Source organism: Silurus aristotelis (assembly GCF_946808225.1).
Source record: "Silurus aristotelis genome assembly, chromosome: 5".
Classification (NCBI taxonomy): domain Eukaryota; kingdom Metazoa; phylum Chordata; class Actinopteri; order Siluriformes; family Siluridae; genus Silurus; species Silurus aristotelis.
The window spans coordinates 25,787,642-25,797,686 of NC_139578.1; the positions used below are offsets into that span (position 1 = coordinate 25,787,642).

At 33.8% G+C, this 10,045-nt stretch overlaps 1 pseudogene across 1 annotated transcript in view; it reads left to right on the forward strand.

Moving 5' to 3' along the window:
- LOC310726645 (Fc receptor-like protein 5) overlaps positions 1-10,001 on the forward strand; it is a 43,222-nt pseudogene extending 33,221 nt beyond the window's left edge. Inside the window, exons 11-17 of the transcript XR_014538359.1 lie at positions 4,066-4,101; positions 4,207-4,449; positions 4,738-5,010; positions 5,976-6,236; positions 6,416-6,667; positions 8,950-9,063; positions 9,141-10,001. The product of XR_014538359.1 is annotated as an Fc receptor-like protein 5 (transcript). The remainder of the gene's footprint in view (positions 1-4,065; positions 4,102-4,206; positions 4,450-4,737; positions 5,011-5,975; positions 6,237-6,415; positions 6,668-8,949; positions 9,064-9,140) is intronic.
- The last annotated feature ends 44 nt before the right edge of the window (positions 10,002-10,045 follow it).

A 10,045-nucleotide genomic window follows, 5' to 3' on the forward strand; every position in this document is an offset into this window, starting at 1 on the left:
TGTGTGTGTGTGTGTGCGCGTGCATGTGTGTTTTTCTTTTTTTTTTGGGGGGGGGGCATGAACATGCTGTCATTTGTGTGACACACAATCAAAATTTTTTCACAATTTCATTTACACTGAATTATGATGTAATGCAATCACATTTACACAACTTAAAAGCTGTATGTGGTTCCATCTTAACATAATCGTATACTTGCATAACACATACATTTAGTTCCTTTTCATTTCCTTTTCATGAGCTTAGGAAAACTTTTCTTTATATATATTAACAGGTACAATTCCAAAAATTATCATGTCGCTGGGGCGCTATTACTACACCAACTGAGAAATGCTGTGCGATTTTGAACATGATTTGTTCACCAAAGACAATTTTTTTTAATCCTAAAAGATATAATCCTAAGCTTTGATTGCTGGTTTGACATGTTTACTGACAGCCGATTATTTGCTGTTGCAATCACTTTTTCCCTTGATGAAATTCTGGCAGTGTCAGAAGATTTCTGACTCTTTCCTGCAGTGTGACTTCTCCTACAACAACTGTCAAACCAAGAATCAATGGCAACCACCAGAGGTATAATGACATGAGTCAGGTGTACTCAGCAAGAAGAGATACTTATTTAGATATGGAGTGTTTGAATGATGTTTTAATATCAAGGTATGCCATGAACAAAACGAATGCTACAGATTACCATTAGTGAGAGAATGCGAGTCTGAGATTTATGATGTAAATTTTTGGACAAATCGTTTTCATGACAACTAAGATCATACAGTGTGATATGGGGATCATGTGTGTACAGTCTGACGAGCAACAATCACAAAGGACTAAAAGTTGCACAGTGTGCACCCAACATTAGACACACTGGATTAGAAAAAAGTGGCACAATATTATTTGGTTAGGTTGGTTTTTAATAGGAAGTATAGATGTTGTAATATCCTTTTTATTACTTTTGTACCATCACGTAGTCCACCTCCCCTGTTTGGATGGGCCTTTTTAATAACCTACTGTAATCGGTGATTCCACTCCCACACAATTTTCCCACAATTTAAATAGAAAATTGTTCATTTATTGTATTATACACTGCTAAAAATCAAAGTAGAACAAATACTTTTGTCTTCTTTATGGCCTTCCCTCCAGCCACCATCACATAATCTCCACCTGTTACTCCCCTTTGCCTACAGACTTAAAGGGGAGACAGACAGGATTTCTCTCCTTTCATCACTGTTGGTGATAAACATGTTCGGTTGAAATAATAATTTTTGTTTATGACACTAAAACATTTTTTGCCCTTTACATTTGTCAAAGAATCATTTCTTCACAGCAATTACAGATTATGCAGATATGTTATTAAAAACATGGAGGAAGGATCATCTTAGACATAAGCAATATATATTATATATATTATAAATAATAAATATACATATACAGATAAGTTAATTTCATTAGTCCAATCATCTAAGATTCTACAGAAACACATGTTATTTACATCCAGCTCCTTACTTTGTTGTTCTTCTGTTTTATTTGTCTTAAGTAAACTTTTTTTTGGTTTATACTTGCTTCAGACTGAAATTATGGCTCAACGTCTTCACTAAAAGAGAAGTATAAGATAAAATACTTACCTCATACTCATATAGGAACACAGGAAGCGCTGAGGCTTCTGATCAGTCAGTCATCGAGGAGAATCGGTGATGATGGACTTCAGTTCACTCGCTGTGATGCTCTGTAAGTTAATGTTCTCTCTGTTGTTATTAATCTCATGTCCTAAATTAAATCTAAACAAGTCAAAGAATATTTTAACACAGTGATATTTATAATTTAAAAAGGACATGAGTATATTTTGTAAGAGAGACATGAATATCTCAGTACCAGACAGGTGATAAGGCAGTGGTTGTTGTTATTGCTGTTGTTGCTGCTGCTGTTGTGTTCTAGTGGACTACAGTTTACACTAATGCTAGGTATTATTATTATTTATTTATTTTTACGAAATCAAACTGTTTAACTGTTCTGAATTGTCGATTTTACAAGATAAGTGAAAAATATAGGACATTTAAATTTTTTAACATCCTTAATTAAAGATATGATGGAAACAGTCCATGGACTTCGCAACCTGCTGGTTTGCCACAGCTCTGTTTCCCCTTTGCTGTGTTAGAATGGAGTTCTGCTTTATTTATAAACTGTGTGACCTTTTTTTTATTATTTTAAACTAAATGATATAATTTTAGTTTTTGATTTACAGTTGCGGTCAAACAAAATCTTCATGCTAAATTAATAGCTGGGGTTTTAAGAATTCTTATCAGTATCTGGGGAGGTTTCCGGCTTTTGTTTTTTCTTCCTTTGTGTTTCCGATTTTCGCCACTAGATGTCACCATTTCGTACCGGTGTCCATAAATATGCCTTGTTTTCATCGGTGTCCTGTGTGCTCTGTGTATTCAAGTTTCCCTTCTGTGTCTGTCTCTTGCTTATTCTTTAAAATTGTGTGGTCTCTGTTTAGTGGATTTGTTGTCCAAAAAAGGTGGAGAAGTTGGAGGAGTTCAGGTACCTGGGGTCAACAGTGCAAAGTAATGGAGAGTGTGTTAGAGAAGTGAAGAAAAGAGTGCAGGCAGGATGGAGTGGGTGGAGAAGAGTGATAGCAGGAGTGATTTCTGATAGTAGAGTATCTGCAAGAGTGAAAGGAAAAGTTTATAGGACTCTGGTGAGACCTGAGATGTTGTACAGTTTAGAGACAGTGGCATTGAGTAAAAGATTTTTGTTGGGAGTGACGAGGATGGACAGGATCAGAAACTAGTTTATAGGAGAGACAGCGCATGTAGAACGTTTTGGAGACAAGCTGAGGGAGGCGAGATTGAGATGGTTTGGGCATGTGCAGAGGAGGGACATGCGGTATAACGGGAGGAAAATGCTGAGGATGGAGCCTCCAGGAAGGAGGAAAAGAGGAAGACGAAGGAGGGGGTTTATGGATGTGGTGAGGGAAGACATGCAGGTAGTTGGTTGAAAAGAAGCAGATGAAGAGGACTGTGGGATATGGAGACAGACGATCTGCTGTGGCGACCCCTAATTGGAGAAGCCGAAAGAAGAAAAAGGAAGACGATTAGTTGGACGATTATTTTTTGATTAATCGATTACACCTATACAAAAAATGTTTTAATTATTAGATGTTTTGCTTATTATAACTATATAAAACCCTAATTCCAGGGTATTTATGTATAAAAGTGTACTTAAAAAAATGCAAAAGCCACATATTAAATTTAACTATCTTTAATTTAGACATTTTAAAGTTTATAGTGCTGCTTGTTCAGGAGTGCATGTGGCATTTCTCCAATGAACAAATTCACTCATGCTGGGTGGGTTTTTTCAACAACAAAACAAATAAATAAAAAACAACATTTACTCAATATAAAATATATTGATTTAAAAGAAAAAAATTAAATGAAAGACACAAAATAATGCACAGACATTTGTTCATTTGTAAAGCTATAGGCATCTAGAATATATAATTACTTTAATTTTGTATAATAATTAAATGCTATATGCTACATTAAATATACTTATAAAAAAACAAACAAAAAAAAACAAGCATTTGAATGTAGTAAAGCCGCAGTAAATCACATTTGAAAACAGATAAGTTACTGTTGTAGTAGGTAAATGCAAATGCGGAAAGAAGAAATGAAGTAATCTAACAGGCTTGATTTAATAGAAAGGAAAAAATATGCATTGGTGTACAAATTCATAATCATTCGCTGAAAACCACAACAGTGACTATAAATGTAATCGTTTACTGCTGCTTTTATTTGCTGCTTGCAGATGTAGTGCAATTTGTTTTAAGCAACATTCAGAATTTTTGGTGTGAAAGATTTCGATGTTTGAATTGCTGATTACACTAATCAGCAATTCAAACATCGAAATCTTTCACACCAAAAATTAGTATTTGTCATAAAACAACAAAATACTCAAAACTGTATCTCATATTTCTATTTTAATATTTTTTTTGCAATTTCTGTTCTTGTTTTGTTTCTTAAAGAAAAAAGTGACTTCACTCCACATCATGTTCTCTATTTCTCTTTTCTTTTTAGTGATGATTTCACTTATCCCAGTATGTCATGCTCCAGGTGATTTTTATATAGTTAAATTTTTTTTATTGTTTATGTAGATTGCCCTGCAGAAGTTCAGATATTTACATTGATAGTGTGTGTTTTTGCTTTTTAACTTTCCAGCAAATAAACCTGTTCTGTCTGTGCAGCCGAATTCACTCCAAGTATTCAGAGGAGAGACAGTTACACTCACATGTACTATTCTGGGAAGAAGTGGATTGTTCATTTGGTGCAGGGATTATGTTCCTGTTCACACATCTGTTAAAAATGTTTACACTATAACAATAGATCAGAGCCACAAATACAAATGTGGACATTTTGATGGACTGTTAAAAAAGAGTGATGAAGTGACTCTCTCAGTGATAGGTACATGTCTGATATTACATTTAAGTACTGATAGATATAATCATTACAAATCACACTAATTCAAACTCAGATTGTCAGAGAAGATTGTGTTTAAATGCTACGAATATGATTAAATTCTTTTTCATAGTGTTCAGAGAACTCTAACAGTGACTATGGTCAGAAAGTTTTTTACAAGAACTTTTACATTGTATCACTAACAGCATGTCTCTGCCTGTATTAGTGTAGTAGTGATTGTGATTAACACTCAGAGAGCAGCACATGAATTGTGTGTTTCATCTCCAACTACAGAAAAACCTAAACCTGAACTCACATCAGACCTTAAAGGAGCTGCACTGACAGGAAACTCAGTGACTCTGTACTGTACACTGAAGCTGCAGTCTGCTGGATGGAAGTTTTACTGGAGCAAAGACACACAGAGACATGAAACTGAGACTGAAACACTCTCCTACACCATCAGATCAGTTAATGTCTCTGATGGAGGTCAGTACTGGTGCAGAGCTGGAAGAGGAAACCCAGTCTACTACACACACTACAGTGATGCACTCTGGGTAAATGTTAATGGTGAGTCACAAAATAACTGTGTATTAAAAAAATAAAATATATAATAATAATAATAATAATAATAATAATAATAATAATAATAATAAATAATAATATTGCATTTTATTATGCAATATGATGCCTTTTTTTTTTTTTTTTTTTTTTTTTTTTTTTTAAACATATGTGTTCCAAGTGTTTGGACAAATCAAATGCCCATTAATGCAGAAAACATAAACATCACAAAAATTTGAATACATTTATACAAACAGTAAATTCTTTAATAACATTGTGTTTGCAAAACATTGCATCTTCTTAAGTGACTTGTTATTTCATTAAATATTATATCATATATATTTTTTACAAACCGTCAGTCTAATTACAGTAGTATCAGAAATGTATTAATTGCAATGTGTATTTGTTGGAAATATGCATAATTTGATTATGATATTATATTACATGTAACTACTTTGTACACTTTTTCCATCTGTTGTCTATCAGATGCAGCAGAGGCAATAGTGAGTGCGTCTCCACAGAGTTACCTGAATGAAGGAGACTCAGTGACTCTAAACTGTGAGATTAAATCCTCCTCTACAGGCTGGACATTCAGCTGGTACACAGATGTTCTCTACAGAGACAGTCAGGGTTCCTACAGGTACAGACCAAAGCTTCTCTCAGACAGCAGCAGAGGATCTGGAGGCTCCTACACACTCAGTCCTGTTACTCTGAACCACACAGGAGTTTATATGTGCAGAGCAGTGAGAGGAGAACAAGACTTTTACTCCCAGTACAGCAAACAACAGCCACTGTGGATCACTGGTGAGAAATAAGTGTTTGTACGTAAATGACCGATAGTATATTTTTGTAATATATTATATTGTCTGTAAAAATCTGTAGTGTTGGATTCTCTTCTATTTAAACTAATTGATCGGAAATGAAGGCTAAAGATTTTCATAATTACATCATACATTTTATTTTGTGTATTTCAGGTGAATCTCCTTTAGTGTCTCTGATCATTAATCCCAGCAGATCTCAACACTTTATTTCTGACTCTCTGTCACTGCGCTGTGAGAACCAAAGAGACTCTACTGAATGGGCCGTGAGAGGATACATGAACAATGGGGTGTTGTTTGGTTGTTCATCAGTTTCAGCATGTAACATCAGCTCCCTCTTTCAATCACACACCGGAGTTTACTGGTGTCAGTCTGAATCTGGAGAACGCAGTAATCCTGTCAACATCACAGTACACAGTGAGTCTTCATGTTGTGTGATTATCGATAAAGGAAAAAGAAAACAGCATAACTTTGTGGGTCTAAATAGAAAACCATCTAACAAATGTGTAAATGAGTAAACATATTTTATGTTTACTCATTATTATTGTTTCTGGGATTGCGTTGTTATACAAGTGTTTTTTTTCTCTTTCCTACAGATGGTGATGTGATCCTGGACAGCCCTGTCCATCCTGTCCATGAGGGAAATCCTCTGACTTTGCGCTGTTTATATCGAAACACAAAGATCTCAGACTCTGGCTTTGATTTCTATAAAGACGATTCAGTTCTCCTGGAACAGACTACAGGACTGATGACCATCAGCAGTGTTTCAAAGTCAGATGAACGTTTATACTACTGTAAACATCCAGAGAGAGGAGAGTCACCGAAAAGCTGGATTTCAGTCAGATTAAGTAAGAATGAATGAATGCCAAAAATATTTACTAAGAAAGGAATAAAACTCAATTGGGATTTAGGAAGCTAATTAATGGTAAATTTCTGTTGAATATTTTTCAATAACAGCATGTCTTCATGTTTTCTTTTGGATTATTTTTACAACCAACATATTATATGCATTAATTTAGCACTTAATGACACGTTTGATCTTAATTATATTTAATTACTAAAAAAATCAACTAGTTTTCTAATGAGGAAGACACAGATTTTGATGGGTTCTGATGCTAAGTCAATTACTCCCTTGCTGTTCTCTATGGTGAATCATTCAATCAAGGAAACAATTTCAATGTGGCTTGTGTATATTCTTAAAGAAAAAACTTCTCAAATGTGGCCAAAAGGTGCTAAGATTCTGCCGACCTGACTGAATAAACATGTCTAAACTTTTCTATTAATCCAGACAAATGGTTATTTAATATCTTTGAGGCAATTTATGAGTGTTATTTCCTGTTACCAAATACTTTATAGCAGTGACATGCACTGAGGTCAAGGGTGGGTGAGGCACTGGAGGACAGAGCCAGATTTTGCACATATAGGAACCCCAAAGGAATTTAAAATATTACATTTTCAATAACTTTGTTTGATTAGGCAATTTTAATTGTCTTGTTAATATCATATTCTTATTGCACACATTAAGAATATGAGTCACATTTTATTCCCTTTTTTTTCATAATTTTTTTTGTGCCTATTTTTTATTATCAGTTGGGGGACAGATGTGGGATAACCCACAGAAGAAGCTGTTAAGATTTTGAACAGCTCTTGTTGTCAGTTCAGATATTCACTCAATCATCATAAATAAACATATACATTGCCAGAGGTGGAAAGAGTAATAATATATTCTACTCTGGTAAAAAGTACTGTTACGTCAATGAAATTTTACTTAAGAACAAGTTATTGGTCCAAAAATCTTCTCAGGTAAAAGTAAAAATTAACTCATTAAAAATTTACTCAGAGTGAAATTTACCAAAGCTTTTTATATATATATATATATATATATATATATATATATATATATATATATATATATATATATATATATATATATATATATAACAAACAAACAAACAAAAAAATTGGATTCTTTAAACCACATCTGTCTATGACTCTTGATGCATGTCATGATGCCTCGTTCACATGTCTTACTTCCATCCTCTACCTTCTTAAAGGTGCTGCTCAGGCCGCTAACACATAATACATTACCGCTAAATTGAAACCCCCAAGCAAGCACAACGAACAAAAAACACCACAGTGGATTCACGATTATTATTATATTTAGAAAATATCAGTTTTTATACCGGTCGTATAATTTTTATTTGTTGTATTTATAACATTTATATCTGGTCTGTGGTGCAAAAAAAGGTTCGGGACCACTGCTCTAACACATACTTATATCAAATATTATATTTAATACTCAAGTGAGTAAGTTAAAAACTACTTTAACCTGAGTAAATGTAATTCATTACTTCCAGCTCTGTACATTGCTCAGTCTTCCCATTATTTATAAATTACATCCATACGCCTATCCTTCTGAACAAAGATATACTTAGTAGTATAAGTTGTTACGGTAGTGCAAGTATTTGCAGGCAATTTTCATTCCTTTAACTGTAAAATTTTGTTACCGCTAGTAAGCAGTAGAAGAAATGGGAGTATTATCAGTACTAGGGCTCTGGCATTCCCCCATCATGGCAGGGGTAACGTCTGCCTCTCATGGTACTTTTTTAATTCTATCAATAGAAATAAACCTAAATATTTTTCAAATAGATATGTGAAATAAGTTACCTAGACCAGGGGTGTCCGATCTTTTCCACAATGGGGCCGGTGTGGGTGCAGATTTGCAGGTTTTACTAAACAGTCACTTTCTTTCCTGCCTCTCTCTTTTTTTCTTTCTGAAGTTAATTTGACAAAAGAGTGAACAAATATAACCACTCCTCTTTTTCTTAAGGAACTTTGCTGAAACTGGAGACTCCTACCATGACTGTTGAAGCCTTCATACAGAAAGTCACCACATCAGGGATTACATATAGATAATATACATTAAATACTGACATGTATTTTTTATTCTTTTTTTCCTTAGTCTATATGGTGTATTAACTATAAAAGTTCATATCAAGCTGTTGCTTTTGCTATAGCTCTGTGCTATAAAGTGTACATTGAAGCAAGTGTTTTTTTGCATCTTGTGTTTTTTTAGGAGTTTGTTCTGCACTTAACACAGTGGTATAATTGTTATATTTATCATTCTCAGGTCACTCATTTGCGAAAACTGGACTTGTGTTTAGGCTAATCAGCAGTCTAGTGACAATCTCTGTGTATCTTCTGCTGACCGTCACTTTGGCAGTGAAATGTTACAGAGCTCGAGGTAAGAACATTTCTGTTAGTACTTTTGTACATTTGAATAAACTTTACAATTCATGTTTTTATTTATTTATTTTACAGTTCAGACTGATAGAGAAAACACCCAGAATGCTGTTATAGAGGAGGTTCAACTATGAAAAACCGGATATATATTAACTCAATTTTGTGTAATCATTTTTTCCCTATAGTTTTGAGATAATATTGATTTGTTGAATTAAGTTATTAAGTATTTATTGGATCTTCATGTTTTTCCAAAGCCCACACACTTACCCAGGGGTCCTGGTAGAAGTAAATGCAACATGTGAAGCTGAAGTGAAGTGTGCAATAAAGTAAACTACATTATTCTTTTTGTCTGTCTGGTTTTGTTCCAAGCAAAGACCGCCCAGTCCATAAATATTCAGAAATTGATAAAAGGTATTGTAATTGTACCACAGGGTATAATGAGAATGTAGATATCCTATGATATAAAAACTGTAGTATTGTTTCATGGCCAGTTATGTATTATTCTCTTAGAAGGAAGAAGATAAAAAAGACTTGAGTTTATTAATTTTATACCTTTGGCATTCGGAATCCTTTGCAATTAACTCTCAGTATGAAGTCTAAATATCTGATAGATATGGAGCTCAAAACTATTACAGTTTAGTTTTTTTTTAAATTGTATCATAACTGTATAACTTTATTTTATATAACTGTATCTATTTATCTTTATTTAATTTAATTTAAAGTGTGTTTGGCCATTTCTGGTCCCTGACCACCAAACTAATGATATTCCTGACTATAATAATTATATAAAAATAAGTTATAATAACTTCCAATTTTTAAGGCCTGGATGTGGTGATTTGTGCTGCTTCAGATATGAAAGTATAGTGAGGACAAGCACCGCTCTCAGATGTTTATTATCTACCTCATGGATTTAGCATAGTAGGTAATTGTACTTTTTAATGTGTGCTGGAATGTAGACACACCCAGTATTGTTCTATTCAATC